The following is an 18,003-nucleotide window of genomic DNA, read 5'->3' as shown; positions in this document are numbered from 1 at the left end:
GGAGCAACAGTCAATCCCAACATTGAAGTCGCCTGTCGATGGCAACGGCGCGTGGCTGTGCGTTGTTTGCGCAGCTCATCAAAACTTTGGCAAAGACTCACAAGTTCAGACACTGTGGACGGGTTCTTTGCCAGCAGCATCTAAAAGGCGTCGTCTTCAATCCCTTTCAAAATATGCCTGATTTTGTCGGCATTGGCCATTGCGACATCAATGCGGCTACACAGGTCGGCAACGTCTTCAATGTAGCTGGTGAGTGTTTCACCATTCGCGGCCACGCAACCGTTGCTCGGCTCGAAGCTTGCGAACAGCGGGGCGCCAGAATACTTCCGTCACATGCGTTATGAAAGCAAGTCACGTCGGGAAGTCGCGTTGGTGGTTTCGATGCCACACGCTGGCCACGCCACTCAAATAAAATGACACGTACCTGAGCTTCGCAGCGTCATCCCAGCGGTTGATCACGCTTACCCATTCGTATTCCGCGAGCCAGTCTTCAACATCCTCCTCTTCTGTACCGCTGAAGATTGGTGGGTCGCGTTGACGCGATGGGCCCGGGCAGACCAATGTGGGCACCCGGACAGCAGGTTGTAGCTGCGGTTAATTTGGTGCTTCATCCGGCATTGCAGGTTGTTGCTGCGGTTGATTTGGTGCTTCATCCGGCAATGCAGAGGCTGGCTTGAGTTTCCGGCTGCGAAGTTCCAGGTTGGCCCGACCCAGCAGCTCCAACACTTGTTACGGGGGTTCACTGAGGTTCACAGCGAACGGGAAGATAGCAGTAGCAGCAGGCAAAGCGTAGCCAGGGAACGAACAGTCGAGCAAGCCTGGCGATGGCAATGTGCTTTTGCAAGTGTCCATCTTCTTCCTCACAATATCAATAATTTAAATTTGAAGCGAAGCGAATTCTAATACTGTACTATTCACAGGAATATTCTAAGCATTCGAATATTTGCACAGGTTAGAATATTGCCTGCTGATCATGACACGATTATTGTTAAAATACTGTTGCATAATACTCTCTGCCAAACAGTGGCACATACCCACAGGCGGGTATGTGCCGCAGGTGACTGATGGTAATTGTCTACTCAGGACAGCGAGAACACACACGGGTAATAATATGAAAATAAAAATATTAAAAGAAAAAATAGAGGTGTGTAAACATTTCAAACGCCAAGTATTTTATGAACAGTATTTGCTATTTGATTGGCTATGAAATTTTTACTATTCGAACTTCTCGAAGACAAATACAGTCAACATCGAATAAACAGTTTGCCTTTCAAACTGTCTATTAGTGTCAGCCAAGCACACTCTAGAATTGTGGCAAAGCTGCCTATCAGGCTCTTCTGCAGTCGCAACTGTATTGAATCAAGATAACACTGGTCCCAACCTTGAGGTAGGAAAGATAGGGGCCCAATTATTGCTGTTTAAGACCCCAAATTTGGGCAACCCTTGGGTGGTGCCAAATATTGTACATAAATACAATTCGTCCTTTGTATTGCCTCCTTTTTCATCAATTTCGTCACAAGAAACACTTTCAAAATATGCCCCAGGGAGGCTCGGCCTTTCAAACTACTTTGGATGCTTAGTATCACCTGTAGGCACTTTGCAAACAGGGAGGCAGGCTTCCAAAACAAAACTGCCTATTAAAAAAAAGGCAAAGTGAGATCAGATCAACATACATAACTCCTCGGTCATTATAAGAATGTACTTAGGAATCATGTCCAACTTTTTCTTGAAATTCCATTTCAAGGTATTTGAAAAATATTTTAAAACATTGTATTGCATTGGCACACATGCTTCACTACTGAAATTCACTTTGCACTTTGGATTTTGCTATTCACATAGCTAAAAAAAAGCATGTGCTTTCAATGCTAAGATACTGAGGAATAAAACAAAGTTGTAAATAACTTTTGCCAACAAACCTTTGCACTTGTAGAACGTCGATCCTTTTAAAGAAACATCCAAATGCCTCTCGATGTAGTACCTTTTGTAGACAACCTTCAAAGCATAGTTCGCAACTGAAACTGTTCGTCACCAGCCAATGAAAAACGTTTTGATATGTCAGGTTCTCGCCCTCAGACAATCTGTGCCTCATTCCAAGCCTCTCCCTCGACAACACTTGTGCAATGAAGACTCCACGAAGATGCTCGTGCAATGAAGACTCCTTGAAGACGCCCAAGTGCTGCAATCAGCATATGTTACTCATCGCTTGACAATCGTCGATGGCAGCACAAATGCACACAGTGACTTCATGTATACCCAGGCAACACTCGGCTTCACATCGACACTGCAGTGGCTCGGAGCTGAGAGTATGTTGAAGTGAATAGGTGCACTCTCGCCTTCAATGTGTACTCAAGAGCAGGTTCATTATTGCTGTGTGCCATACTTCTTCAGAACTGGCCATCAGAGGATCGCCAACCAGTTGCGTACACTGCTCGTGCACAGACATAAACAGAACGAAGGCCAGCCCATACTGAACACTTAAAAATTCACCTCCTCCAGCATCACTTCAAGATCGAGTGCGCCCAAAAAACAACTGACTACCGCACAGGCACTTCCATGCTACCTAATGCTCTCTACCCACCAGCAACTGTTGTCCAAAAGGTAGAGCTGTATGTCCAACACGCATTCTGTGCTATCCCCCCCACGTGTGTAAGAATTTAGCAGGACCTTGCTTTTGGAACTTCATTTGCAAACCAACGACTTCCGTGCCCATGAAGATGCAGATACTGCGATCAAAGGTGTCCTCAAAAGGAGCGTCTGCCAGTGAGCATGGCTCAGTTTTGCGCTTCTCTTGCTGAAGGCCTTCTTAGCAGGCGATGCCAACCGATACTTGCTTCTATGCGGAAGCACACCGTGTGCCTTATCCCTTATGGGCACTAGGGGGTGAAGAATAGCCGCTGTCACTTTCTCCTCTGATGGGCACTAGGGGGTGAAGAATAGCCGCTGTCACTTTCTCCTCTTCAACAACAAATCCTGCACAAAATAAAAAAGGAGTAGAACCGAGCTTCAGTTTTTTGCAGCAGCTTTGGGAACAGAAATTATGCGGTTTTGGAGCAGCTTTGGAGCAGTAAAAGCGAGTTTCGGAGCAGCTCTGGAGCAACAAAAGGTGAGTTTTGGAGCAGATTCCTTGGACCACAACACTGTTAATTCAAATTTATGCTTTCTGGTTAACACATAACATTTCATTGGGTTTTACTAGGCGCTGATCAAGCTACCAGACTTACTCGAAATTCATATATATTAAAGCTTACATCAAAGGTGAAAGTGCAGCAATTCAAAGAAAAAACATGAACAGCGTTCCGGACAGCTGCTAGAACTCAAAGGAAGAAAAAATTAGTGTTAAAATGTTGCAATGTACAAAATGTGATTAAAACACCACATACAACATGAACAGCAACTCAAGACTAGACATGAGCTACTATGTATTAAAACTCGTCTTCATACTAAAGCCATGAGGCTCTATAAAATTGAATGTAAAACACTTATCTTCTGGTCATTGAAATGCCACTACCGACATGAGAACCACAGGTAAATTTAGATGCACTCGATGCGCCATTGCTAGGCAATTAAATGAAAATTTTTTATTACGATAGGAATTATATGGACACTCAATGGGTTCTCGCCGTCGCCACCACGCTTCGCACTACAAGCTGGTACCATTCCCCGCACATTGTACGTTTGACCCGCACTTTAAATTGCACAAGCTGGAGTGATGAGCGCTGCTCAAGCCGAGATTAATGGAGACAGCCAATTTTTGTCGCTCAGAGGGCACACGCTTTAGCATCCCACCGCGTATTGGAACTGCCGTCGAATACTCAAGCAGGAAGGAGACACAGCACCCATCTTGAACGAGCATGAAAAGAAGCTGGGGAAAAAAAGGTCGCTCAAGCAGCAGCCATGAGCTTTGATTCTAATGAAGAGTGAGGTTACGATAGCTGGCGCACGCAATGTCAGCAAGCATCATCGCACATTGACTCGTACACCGTGTTGTTATGTGGTGCGGTCTTAACAGGAATGAATTGCGTGATAAGAGCATTTCTCCCTGGAGTGAACGTACTTATTCTAATACACCAGCATTTTGTATAGTTGTGAGTGTCGTGATGTCAGATTCAAGAGAGTTAGCTGTCAGCCTTCGTATAACCATAGGGTCATGAAGTGGACGAAGGCAGCAGTCGCTGTTTTCATGAGTGAACTTTTTATTTGGGCTAACCTGTGCCAGTAGAGTGAAACGTCACTCTACAAGCTATACATGCTGCAGACTGATATCACCGACATAGAGCGTCGCCGTCGATAATCTGCCACCAAATAAAGTGCGGCAGCATTTATACATGTGTTATCGAAAATTCCAGCATTATTGCTAGCCTCCATGTAAGTTCCAGAACAAGCTGTAGTGTACCCATCGTGCGTGTAATCTCATCGGATAATTCTATTGATTATCTAGAAAGTCCCAAGTCATTCGGGCGCGGTTTGCGCAAGGCAGCGTTAGACGCGTAATGGTAAGAAAGGAGTGTGTGCGGCATCACCATTACAACATTACAAATTGTTGCTGTTGCAGTCATCAGTGAGACTGATTTTTAATTTTTCTTTCAGTTTATATGGTAAAAAGCTACCCCACTGTCGCCGAGCAACCACCAAGCACAGCACGCGCTCGGTAGTTGTCTCGGCATTAGTACGGCGAGTATTTTTTATAGCTTGTAAAACACTTTCGCTGTTAAAACATACATAGAGTCGCATAGTGAGGTACGCACACAAATGCCACCTTAACAAGAATCATGAATTGCTTTCACGTGGTGCAAGGCTCATGCATTATCCGAAATACGATGCTTGATATGAATGCGGAATTTTTTATAGACATGATTACGCTCTTTGAGTAGCACACACGTGAACTCAGTGAATGATGGAGCTCTCAAGTAAATTTGAAGTTGCATGTGCAAATTTCTGTTTAGGCGCCGCTTGGCGCAGCACATCAGATTGGCGCAGCATGGGACAATCGGCGCAGCACTTCTATTCCTGGAGCTGCACTCACATATCCAAGGGAAAAGAAAGCTCACAAAAGAAAACGGTGGTAGCTGTTGCAGTTATTCACCAGTTAAACAGTGCATTTCACACCATTCAGAAGAGCTAGACAGAAGTGGCAGGTGCATACGTGCTACAATTGCTACACGAGTGCAGAGTGGGACGTTGTCACTAAGGCATACCATTACCAGGTTTTCTTAGCCGATGACAGAAAAAGCACTTGCAACGATTTTCACTGAAGCCAAGTCTAGAGTTCGCTACTGTATGGTGTTGGTTAGTGGCGCCCCCATCTAACAGTGAAGGGTTTGTGTGAAGTTGGATCGAGGACCATTGTTGCTTTGGTTGAGCAGCAGCTGACTGTGTTGCTGCGCTGCGGACTCCTCTAGAACTAGGGCTATGGCTTGGTTGCCATCTACGAGAACTAACAATACTTCAGTATGATTCAGTATGAAGCTGTAAGCCTTGGTTAAAGTTGAGACCTGTTGTCTTTGTGCCTTACTTATGATTATCAGGAAAATGTGATGAAAAATTATTTAGACACAAATTCTAACCTCTAATGCGCGACACCGCGTCCAGTCATCAATCAAGTCAATACTAAAGTCAAAGTACAAATCTCCGCAACGACGCCTACAGAGACGTAGACACTACCAGGGAATGACCACATATACCCATATAGTGAATGGGGGGGGGGGTATCGTCACTGTAGCTCAGTAGATAGACCATCGGACACGTTATTCGAAGGTCCCAGCTTCAGATCCTGCTAGCGGCAAGTTATCTGTTCACCCACTTTTTTTGTTCACATTTACATTACAATTATTGCTAACAGCAGCTATACTTTGGTTGGCATTGTCTGTTAGTCCTGATAAATATTCTGCATAGCAAACACTAGCCCTTATAATTTCCACTTTTTTTTTCATCCATAGCAAAGGTCTCGTTCTGGCAGACTTGATACCTTCAGGTGGTATGGGAGGAAATATTGGTCAGCTGCCATCTCGTAATACAGTCGACGACCGATTCCCTGGATGCCCAAAATTCCGGACATGGCCAAGCCCGATTTCCTGGACTCATTCCCGACACCATTATGTTCCTCATAAAGTCAATGTATTGAAATGTCCGAAATTCTGGACACTTAAACCCTTTGCCATCCGATTTTCCAGACTTTTCACCGCTAGCCGCGGACTACAAATCGCCACCAAACGCCACCAATTTCATTGTATTAGCCTAACACTTTACTCGGCATTGCAGGTGTGGCCAAGTGCGGCCAGCAGCACCGCGCCTACAGCCCCGTGGCTGCCGCACTCTTGAAACCGCACTTTGCTGCAACCTAGCGCATACCAATCTGTTGCCAGCCATAGCCCAGTCAAACCACTGTGTTCGTTCACGTGTTTTTCTGTCAGCTATACGGTAGATTGTGTGCTGCAGCGTGGTATCTTCAGCGTTCACGTTTCCCGAGCGTTCGCATTTGCCTTGAGTTTTTAGCGGTTTGGTGCTGCCTTTTTTCAAGCGAATTCGCCGTTAAAAGCGACCGCACCAACTGCTCCTTCATCTTTGGTCACGTCTTCAAAGCGCACAAATCTACCTCATAGGATTACAATGAAAAAGAAAGCCGCCATCATCAAACAAATTCAAAACGGCCAAGTCACAGGCAGAGGTGGGTAAGGAGTGCAGAATTTCTAAGCAAACTGTTTCGGACTTTATGCAGAACAAGGCAAAGATTTTGGAACTGAGTGCCAAGTCAACCAGGGCTGCAAAGAAGAATCCAGGTCAGGGTGTTTACCCGAAGCTCGAGGAAGTGCTCCTTGTGTGGCTCAATATCACAATCGGCAAGAAAATCCCGGTGTCACGTGACATCCTGAAGCAAACGGCGGAGGTTTTTGGGCGCCAGACGATCGAGAAGGATTTCAAGTTCAGTGATGGATGGCTTTGCAATTGAGGGAGTCACAATGACTTGAAATTCAAGATCTGTAGGGAAAGCGGTACCGTCAACGATTCCGTAGTCTCCAAATATCGGAATGGTAGGCTGCGGTTCTTGCTCCAGTAGTTTTTATCAGACTTTATTTTCAACTGCCACGCAACAGGACTGTTTTAGAAGCTCCTGTCAAAGAAAATGCTTGCATTTGCTGGTGACGCCTGCTACGGCGGAAACAAGAGCAAGAAGTGGCTCCCTGTCTTCGTTCGCAGGAACATGTCAGGCAGCGAGAAGCTTCCGTAGCTTGCGATAGGGAAGTTGGAGCATCAAAGATGTTTCAAGAAGGCAGCAACTCTGCCTGTTCTCTACGAAGCCAACAAGAAGGCAGGGTGACCCAGCAGCTATTCCAAGCGTATGCCCGCAAGCTGGACAGAAGGTTCGAGCAGTAACACCCAAAAGTGCTGCTTTTTGTGAATAAAAAAGTTGTCAACTAAAAATAGTCACTCCTCAGTTGCCACTTCATTGGATGCGACACTGCCTCTGCGCACAACTGCGCGTGGTCACATCAACAACCTAAAGGCTATAAAGATTGAATTTATGCCACCAAGCACCACATCAATCCTGCAGCCGATGGACCAAGGCATGATTTGCAACTTGAAGCATTTTTATAAATCACACATGCTCAGCTGCTTGTTGCTGTGCTCCGACAGTGGGAAAAGCTACGCTGTTGACCTCAGGTCTGAGCATGACATGCTTGCAGACTCATAAAAGGCGGTTACGTAAGAGACTCTTCGTAACTGTTTTCGCCATGCAGGCTTCACATTCTACGCTCGGTGCTAAGAAAGCTGTCTCACCTAAAAAAGACAGCGTGTGCGATGAACTTCTGTTTGGGGACATTGCCTTCGATGATCTGCATGCTGCTGGCGTTTCAATTCTAGCCGGCATAACCTTTGAGGGCTTCGCCGACACTCAGTAGGACTTCGAACTGAGTGGGGGATTGACGGCTGACGAAATCATTTGTCAAGTAACGGGGGATTCTGATGACTCTGACACCGAGTTTGAAGAGGCAGCACCTACACAGCCAACGAGCTCGGAGTGGACGCTAGCACTGATGACGCTGTCATCGTTGTACAGTGGCAGCATGACGTTAACCGAAATCGAGGCAGACATGATTGCGGGCCAGCAGATTGCCCTGCAAAAGATAATCAGAAACGTTTTGGGGGCCAAAGTGTTGACCAATGAGATTACGTGGGCCACATCGAGTTATTTTCACATATCTTTTTTTAACACAAATGGCATTTTTCAAAGCCACCTAAACAACACATTCGCTGGATTGCAATGAAAATCTTGTACCCCTACCATTGCCTTCTCTGTCAGCGAAAAATACCTGTGAAAAAATAGGCAGATACCACGTACAGAAGGAATCTATGATATGCGAAGAACAAATGAGAAATGTTGATATGTCACTTTAATATCAGCACAACGTTACAAGAAGGAGGTAAATAATGCCGTACATGACTTCCGTGTCATAATTGTGATGTTTGATTGTGTTATTGACCTTTGTCATCTATTCACGTCACGCGATACCAAATTTAGTATATTTGGAGCTAGCAAAACGGTCGCGAGCACGCTATGAGCGTGGTATGTTGTCATGTTCTTACATGACACGCGTGTCAGGATAATTATGTTTGAGCCAGTCTTATATTTCGTCATCCATTGAGGTCACGTAACGCCGAATTCGGTATATGTGGAGCTAGCAAAACGGCCGCAAGCATATCATGAAGGGCCAGACATACTCCAATGTAGCGTTCATGCACGTGAACGCTGAGCACAGCGACGCAATGTTAGCAGAACTCAAGCACTCTATAGTCTGACGCTAGGCGCGACCAGCGTCCGTCGGCGCTTCCTGACGACAAATGGCGCGAAATGCGACATGCTCCATCTCGCGCCAATGCGCTTTCTTTTTTTGTGACGGGGGGATGCTGAATGCGCTGAAACGCGCATGGGTCAAATAAATGCAATGCCGCGTGCGCCTGCGAGTATATGGCAGGACCGGCGCCTGGTGTGGCAGGACCGGCGCCTGGCGTGGCAATGCCGTCGTGACAATGCCGTCGTGACGCGACGAATTGAACGCCGGCAAGAACGCGCACTGCGTCACGCCGAAATGTATTGGCGCCTTGACTGTGGCATGTACTCGTGTTTTCACATGACACGCATCTCATGATTATCATCTTTGCACAAGTCACATACCGTCGTCATCCATTGGGGTCACATGATACCAAATTTGGCATATGTGAAGCTAGCGAAACGACTGCGAGCGCATTATCAATGTGGCATGCAGTCATGTTGCTACATGACACGCATGTCGTGATTATCCTGTTTACATGAGTCATTTACCTATGTCGTCCGTTCGCATCACGTAATACTGAGTTTGGTAGTTGTGCAGCTAGCGAACTGGCCGCGAGCGCATCATGAGCGTAGCACGTAATCATGTTGTTACATGACACGCATCTCATGTTTATCATGTTTGCACCAGTATCATACCTTCGTCATCTGTTCCCGTCCCGTAATACCAAATTTGGTTTAAGTGATTCTAGCGAAGCGGCTCCCAGCGCGTCATGAGCGTGGCATGTAGTCATGTTGTTACATGACACGCATCTCATGATTATCATGTTTGCATCAGTGACATACCTTCGTCATCCATTTACGAAATGTAATACCAAATTTGGTATATGTGACCCTATCGAAACGGCCATGAGCGCATCATGAGCGTGGCATGTAGTCATGTTGTTACATGACCTGCATGTCATGATTTTCTTGTTAGGGTCTGTCACTTGTGTTCCCCATGCAATCATGCCATACCATACCGCGGGCGAGCGGGCTGGCGGGCAGTCTGGCGGGCAGGCAGGCAGGCAGAGAAACAGACAGAGAGACAGATGCAGACAGAGAGACAGATGCAGACAGATGCAGACAGAGAGACAGATGCAGACAGATGCAGACAGAGAGACAGATAGACAGATGCAGACAGAGAGACAGATAGACAGATGCAGACAGATAGACAGATAGACAGATGCAGACAGATAGCCAGATGCAGACAGATAGACAGATGCAGACAGATAGACAGATGCAGACAGATGCAGACAGGGAGACAGATGCAGACAGATAGACAGATGCAGACAGACAGATGCAGACAGACAGATGCAGACAGACAGATGCAGACAGACAGATGCAGACAGACAGACAGATGCAGACAGACAGACAGATGCAGACAGACAGACAGATGCAGACAGACAGACAGATGCAGACAGATACAGACAGATACAGACAGACAGACAGACACAGACAGACAGACAGATACGCTCAAAGTCGCCGAAGTTCGCTAAGAAATGCTTCGCATTTAAAAGGTGCACTTTTTTGTGCATTCGTTTTCCCAGACTGCCACATTTTTTGGATGTCCTCGCAATCCTTTGAGGGTCGGGCAAATCAGTCGTCTACTGTAAGATCTTAAGCTACCTGATGCAAACAGGCAGAAAGAAAAAAATTGGCCCCGTATCTGCATTAAATCTGCAAATGTCGTCGAAAGAAAATAGTCTTGCGTGTGAAGAGAGTGAACAAGACATTTATTTTATGTTCCGCGTAAGAAAATCGCGTGGACGGTATTCTGGAGGCACTGCGTTAGAATGCCTCGAGCGTGCAGCGGAGGCGAACGAGCGCATCAAAGTACGTCACACGTGAGATAAAAGCGCCATCTGGCAGTTGTCTTAGAAAACAAAACGCGTGGCTTTGAGATAGGTGTGTGCGCCCAACTCAGAGGTTATGAGGTGTAGAACGCAAGGCAACGGGTAGATGCAATCACAATTTCGTTTTAGCAAAGCGCTGGCAATAATCACCTTTCCGTGGAAGCGTTGCATGGTCAGTGCAGCGTGATAAGCGCTACGGTCTTTAAAATTACTTATGTATGCCTTTTCTAGTAAGAGACGCACATGCAGAATGTATACGTGTTGTTATGGGACCCCAGACATGCGCAATAATTGCTTTTTAATGGACAATTGCACAAGCATGAACGGTCAACCTTGAGCAACATAGGTGGGCGCTGCGGACGGGGTCGGCAGTTTCAAGTACCCGATGTCGTTAAGAGTGGATAAACAGACAAATGTACAGACATAGAGACAGGCAGGCAGACAGGCCAAAATTTTTGCATCAAAGGTCCTTAAGAAAGACTATCATATTTAAAAGAACCGTAGCACATCCACGAAGTGAATGATGATTGATGGTGCAAAGCTTCACAGGCTCGCAGCTCAGTCGTCCATCCGTGTGTCAGTCCACTCTCCTATCAATCTAAACCACATGCAATGTGCGCGTGTAGTTGAGATTGCTTCAGCCACCTAGTGATCACTTCATGTACTGCAACAGTGCAGTGCCATTTAATAAACATTGTGAAAGTAAGAGGTGGCTACAATAATGCAGTACGGAGGAGAACTGAGCCACAGTGCAAGAAGCTTCTACATTCGCAGTCATCAACTACTAGTGGCAATAACCCTACTGGGTATAAGTCTACACACACACCCCATAATGTGGACTAGAGAGCATTACTGCCCCTGTAGCTCGCTAGCTATTAAAGCATCCAACCCATTATTCAAAAACCGCAGGCTGGTTGCCTGCCCATGGCAAGTTATCTTTTCGTAACTTGTCTTCCTTCCCATTTGCATTACATATACTACGTCCTCTATACTTTCCTTGCTATCACTGCCTCTTAGTTCTCAATATTGGTGTGTCTAACAAAGAAAATAAAGCCTTGAATTTTACCAATGTACATGGTATGCAATTTAAATATTATTACACTTAGCTCGTGCCAAGGGTAAGGAAAACCTATTTTTTACGTACCAGTTTGTCAATGCTGAAAATTAAAAATGAAAAATTTTGCAACATCAAAAAACTAGTGCACATGAAAGTTGCCCACATTTTTTTCCTCAGAGAAAAATCGCAGAAGTTAGCAAAAAAGAAAACAACACTCACTCTTTTGCAAGCAGAGTCAAGTTGTCAATATCTTGGCCATAAGAATATGTTCCGTCTAATCAGAGGGTAGGCTCAAGTGAGGACATACAGGACTTTCGACGTCATCCGACTCATATTTCGAAGCTGATAAGGCATTTCTGAAAGGAAAGAAAAAGAATGTTTCTTTTTCATTTCAACTAAATGAAAGGCTTCGTAGAGAAGAACTCCACTCCAATCACAACCACACATCGTATCCAGGCTAAAATTTGCCTTTGATGAAATAAACTAAAGAAGGTTCGCTATGGTACAAGGCAGGCAGGTCAAGACTAACTCCTAACAGCACTGAACCGCTAGAAACAAAGCACGCTTTAATGGTCCAGAGTTTATAGTGAGCATATAATAATGTGTCACACATATGCCGAGGAATTACATAAAGTGTTAAGACAAGTGAATTAGTCATGACTATTGCACCCTTCATAATAAGGCAGCGATAACAGACAATAATTCAATTTACAGGAACATGTCACAATTTGAAGGAAGCAACAATCTAGCAATCATGCACCCACATCCAACGGATCCTCAAAAACCTTTGTTTCACATTGCCTCACATTGTTTCACTAGCTAAAGTACATCAGAGATATATGATGAAACAAGCGCCAATAAGTACAAAGACGCAAAAAGGACACAGGATGAGCGCTTTTTGTGGGCGTAAATTCATCATGAACTTACCAACATGCCCAAGTGGCAGTCATTCTAGATACAACTGGATGAACCAGAAAAGTTTTGACAAGTGCCAGTACAGTCAACATCCGATTTCATGGACGCTCGAAATTCTGGACATGCTTGACTTCTTGGACGCATCTGTGGCACCGTCAAGTTCCCCATAAAGCCAGTGTATTTGTCCGAAATTTTGGGTGTTTATAGCTTTTGCCATCTGATTTTCTGGACTTTTTATTGCTAATCGCAGAGTCGCAGTCACTATCGATGCGACCATTTTGGTTTTCGTACTCTCGAAACCGAAAATGCCGCAATCCAGCGTACGCCAATACGTTGCAAGCCGTAGGTTAGTCAAACCTGTGGCCACAGCCACATGGTCAGCATGGTGCTGTGCCTGTGCTCCGAGTGGGAAAAGCTATGCTGTTGAGCTATGGTCTTCTGTAGGCATGTGTGCGGACTCATGGAAGGCTATTATGCATAGAAGGCCGTTACGCAATAGACCTTCTTTAACTGTTTTCACATGAAATACTTGACGCCTATACGGCTGTCTCACATGGAGTAGACAATGTGTGTGAAGAACTTCAACCAGCAGACGTTGCCTTCGACCTACTACATGCTGCCGGTGTTTCTATTCCAGCCAGGATAACCCTAAAGGGCTTTGCCAACGCTGACAAAGACCTCGAGCTGTGTGCGAATTGACCAATAACTAAGCCATTCATCAAGTTATGCAGGAGTCTGACAACCCTGCCATCGGGATCGAAGAGGCACTGTCTACACAGCCAACAAGCTTGGAGTTTCGAGTAATGACACCAAGTACAGGGACAGCACGACTTTAGCTGAAATTGAGGCAGACATCATCGCGGGCAAGTGGAATGCCGTGCAAACAAAAATAAGCTACTTTTTTTCGCCTAAGAGATTACTAATGCAGTGATGCGGCCACATAAAATTTTTTTCTTTCTTACATTATACATATAGTTCTTAAATATTTGTATAATGGAAGAAAGAAGTATAAACGATTCTTTTCAGAGCCACCTAAACAATGCATTTGCTGAATTGCAATGAGAATCCTGTACTTCTGCCATGACCGCCTCTGCCAGCAAAACATACCCATTAAAAAAGTGTTTATACTTGCATTCGTTTTTGCGAACTGCCTGATTTTTTTCACGTTCTCGCGATCTTTTGAGGGTCCGGGAAATCGGACATCCACTGTATTATCCTAATTTTCATTGTTATGATGAGGAGAACAAAAGGCTGGAAGGTGCATCATTGACAAAGCTAAGAAAACTGCATAAAGCTGAAGAATATAGTGGTGTGTAAATTGCTTATGGTCCGCCTTCCAAGGCTCTGAACCCAAGTTAACTAAGGCAAAAAAGTGCTGCGCTTGCTCTGAAGATATTTAACCCCTTCTTGTCGTCAGCTTTGATAACTGAAGATGAAACTTTGCATTTGGTCTTTGGCAATGAAACAGCAAATTTCACTGACTTTAATTGTAAATTAGTCGATCAATGTGAATGTGATAACTCCTAGCACAGGCTGCAGGCTGAAAAATGAGTGGCGAGAGCCAGAGTGCAATAATATCAGCTGCAATGTCTGAACGAGTTTGTTAGCTGGCTTCTTTACTGGAGGGACCAAAATGCGCAAACAGGTGCTCTCACAAAGACACCCACATAGTTTTATGGCAATACTACGTATGTCCTGATTGAAGCGCCTCGATACTCCTCGCAAGAACTCGACTTTGGATGCATCCTCTCAAGTGGCATTCTAATCGACTCACTAGAGGCTCGCTTTAGAAGATACAGGTGAGTGGGTGATTGACACGATTTATCATGTTGATAACTCAAGTGTTCGAAGTTTAGGCTAAGATACGCCTACAAAATGCGTCCAATCCTCAGGAGACACTCGAGGGCAAATGCTGAATTGAACAAGCTACGACAGGACACGGCTGCGCTGGTTTCAAGCAACAACAATGATTATTGATATTGTTACGGGAGGGCACACAGAGAAACGAGGTTACAGCTAAGATATATTTGCACGACGCCAAGCCTAAGCCAAGATGACAAGGCAGAGCGTGCCCCACATCCCAGAATCATGTCGTCTTTCTCACTGTGTCTTGATTCTTCAGTGTGATGTAGTCTTGTAACATGACCCCCGGATGCAGAAGCACCGTCTCGGTGCTTTCTATGATATTTCGGAGTGGTAGAGCTTAAGTCGGGAGCCATGAATAAATTCTGTAGACATTAGAGATGACGACTTCAGCGGGGCTATCTCATAGGTAACGTCGGTCACCTGGCGCAAGACGCGGTAGGGTCCCGAGTACTGGGAAAGCAGCTTCTCAGAGAGACCAACATGCCGAGTCGGTGTCCACAGCAATTCAAGGGAACCCGGGGCAAAGGAGACGTCACGATGATGTGTGTCGTAACGTTCCTTCTATTGCACTTGCGATGCTAAGAGGCGCTTCAGAGCAACTTCTCGTGCTTTGTGAGCTCTGGTGATAGTGTCACGGGCGTATTCAGTCGGCGAATCGACAGCTGTAAGAAAAATGGTGTCGAAAGGTGGAGTTGGGTCGCAACCACATAAGAGATGGTGAAAACCCAGCCGTATCGTGGCGCGAGGAATTGTATGCAAATGTGATAAATGGCAATGCAACGTCCCAGTCTAGGTGGTCAGAGGAGACGTACATGGAGAGCATGTCAGTTAAAGTCCGGTTGAATAGTTCAGTAAGCCCATTAGTTTGTGGATGGTAGGCCGTCGTAAATTAATGTTTCGTTTCGCAAGAGCGAAGCAGGTCGTCAATAACTCGGGAGAGGAAATAGCGTCCACGATCTGTGAGGAGTTGGCATGGAGCACAATGATGGAGGATGACATCCTACAGAAGAAAATCAGGCACATTTGTGGCACAGCTGGTTGGCAAAGCTTGCGTGATGGCGTACCAGGTTGTATGATTTGTAGCGACAGCTATCCATTTGTTTCCGGAGGTAGACTGATGGAACGGGCCTAGGAGATCAAGACCAACTCGAAAGAAGGGGTCAGTAGGAATATTAAGTGGCTGGAGGAGTCCGGCAGGACTCATAGGGTTTTTTTTTTTTTTTCGATGTTGGCACTGGTCGCATGGGACGACGTAGCGGTACACGGAGCAATGAAGCCTGTGCCAGTAAAATCGACGCTGCACGTGGTCGTAAGTCCGAGAGAGACCAAGGTGACCGGCGGTGGGGGCGTCATGGAGCTGGGCGATAACACTCGAACGTAGGTGGGAAGGCACCACAAGGAGCAGTTTGCGCCCATTTATGTTGACATTGTAGCGGTACAAGGTGCCCTCTTTAAATACAAACAGTCGAGTAGACGGATGGGGCGTTGGAGAGTTCAGTTTCTCAATAATATCACACAAGACGGGATCTCGGCGCTGTTCATCATGGATGTTGCTCAAAGCAGAGAGAGAGAGCACACATGGCGGCGCTTCATCTAAAGTCTCAGGAGGGTCCACTGGATGGTGGGACAAGCAGTCAGCGTCATGGTGAAAACGGCCAGATTGGTAAGACACTGAGTAGTCATATTCTTGGAGCCGTAGTGCCCAGCGACCAAGATGCCCAGTGGGATCCTTTAACGACGAGAGCCAGCAGAGGGCGTGGTGATCAGTTGTGACAGCAGCCAGGTGCAGGTTTCAGAAAAAATGTCTGAACAGGTCATCATCGCCGGTGACTCAAATTTAGTCCGATGCGCAGCGGCAATCAAAGAAAGGGTGAAAGGCGACAAGAGAGTTGCGATAGGGACGTTCCCAGGACAAACGTTGGGGACAGTAATGAGTCAAGCGGGTGAACAACTCGCAGCTAAAGCTAACAATCGTAACCTCGTTGTAATTGCGGGAGGGTTAAATGACGTCCTGAAAAAAGAATCGTCAGGACTAGCGACGACCTTGGCGAAAGGGGTGGATGACATGCGCACCGTGTCCCCCCAGGTGCAAATTGTAGTATGCACAGTACCGGAAGTACCAGTACGCAACGTCAACCTGCAAAGAGCGGTTGTCGACGCAAACATAGAGATATGGCGAATTAGTCGAGAGAAGGGTTTCGAGGTAGTGGATTTAAACAGGGAAGTGCACAGGTGGGGTGGATTCCAAAGAGACAAGATTCATTTCGATAAGAGGCTTGGACACGAGGTGGGCTGGCGACTGGAAGGACGCGCAGTAGCTTTTTTGGGGGGCTCACGGGCCCTTCGGAGTCCGGGGTAGCTCGTAACAGGGAAAACAACCAGGAGGACGCTTTGACAGGTAGAATTGCGAAAAACCAGAAAAAAGGTAAAAGAAAAAGGAAAAAGGCGCGTGTTGCAATTAGTTACATAAACATGCAGGGTGGCAGAAAGAAGGCAAAATGGTTAGAGATTGAGGAGCAGTTAAACAAAGAACAGATAGGCGTGTATGCGGTTACAGAAACACACCTTAGAGACTTGGAAGAGCCACCACACATTAAAAATTATGTTTGGGAAGGGTGTAACAGGACCATATCGGAAAGGAAAGGTGGGGGTGTAGGAATGCTAATTCACCGCGGAGCCAAATGGGTTAGAGTGAAACAGACGTGTTCAGAGCACCTCTGGGTTCTGGGCACAGTAGGTGGAAAGGAAACGTGGCTAGGGGTAGCCTACTTGTGGACGGGGAATAACTGCAGAGAAAAGAATCAGGAGATAGTGGATTGCATGAGTGCGGATATTAAGGAATTTGGTAATGGGGCCGAAATCATCCTTCTAGGGGACATGAATGCCCACATACATGACCTTGACGGATATTCAGACACCAATGGGAAGTTATTACTAGATCTTTGCGAGCAACAGAGTCTGGAGATAGTTAACACGGGGCCTAAATGTGACGGCCAGATCACATCGGAAGTCGGAAACAAGCAATCAAGTATTGATTATTGTCTCATGACTGAAGGAATTTACCACAAACTGACAGAAATGAGGATAGACGAGGAAGGCATTAACAGCTTGGGTAGTGATCATAAACGAATAACATTACAAATGGGATACGAAACTGAAAATATGAGCATGGAATCAAAGTCTGGCAGCTCGTATTTAAATGACAAACAAATAATAAATATAGCCGCAAGAGTCGAGGAAGAAGTAGGCGAAATACCAGGCAAGGACTGGGAGTATAGTGAGCTGTTACATCTAATGACGAAGGAGATAGGGAAAGAGAAGAAAACTGTTTGCTGGAAAGGAAAAAGGAAGCCAAAAAGTTGGTGGAACAAGGAAATCCGGGAGGCGATCGAGAAGCGACGCGAAGCATCACGGGAGCATAGAAAGGCAAAAAAGGAGAAGCGGCCGCAGGACGAAGTAAAAAAAATATGGGAAATATATTTAGAAAAAAAATCCCATGTACA

At 45.8% G+C, this 18,003-nt stretch overlaps 1 protein-coding gene and 1 non-coding gene across 5 annotated transcripts in view; both read right to left on the bottom strand.

The window, feature by feature from the left end:
- LOC142786321 (uncharacterized) overlaps positions 1-18,003 on the bottom strand; it is a 286,022-nt gene that overhangs the window by 31,495 nt on the left and 236,524 nt on the right. For 2 of the 4 annotated variants that reach the window (XM_075883956.1, XM_075883957.1), the window contains exons 20-21: positions 11,939-12,075; positions 1,917-2,970 (exon numbers count right to left, since the gene is read on the bottom strand). The gene's annotated coding sequence lies outside the window, so the exon portion shown is untranslated. The remainder of the gene's footprint in view (positions 1-1,916; positions 2,971-11,938; positions 12,076-18,003) is intronic. The other 2 variants (XM_075883958.1, XM_075883959.1) reach the window with 2 other exon arrangements.
- LOC142786347 (U4 spliceosomal RNA) lies at positions 7,338-7,474 on the bottom strand. Its single transcript, XR_012889015.1, has one exon. It is a non-coding gene; the product is annotated as a U4 spliceosomal RNA (small nuclear RNA).

This window comes from Rhipicephalus microplus, unplaced genomic scaffold (genome assembly GCF_043290135.1).
Source record: "Rhipicephalus microplus isolate Deutch F79 unplaced genomic scaffold, USDA_Rmic scaffold_22, whole genome shotgun sequence".
Classification (NCBI taxonomy): domain Eukaryota; kingdom Metazoa; phylum Arthropoda; class Arachnida; order Ixodida; family Ixodidae; genus Rhipicephalus; species Rhipicephalus microplus.
This window is presented reverse-complemented; position numbering and strand designations above follow the sequence as displayed.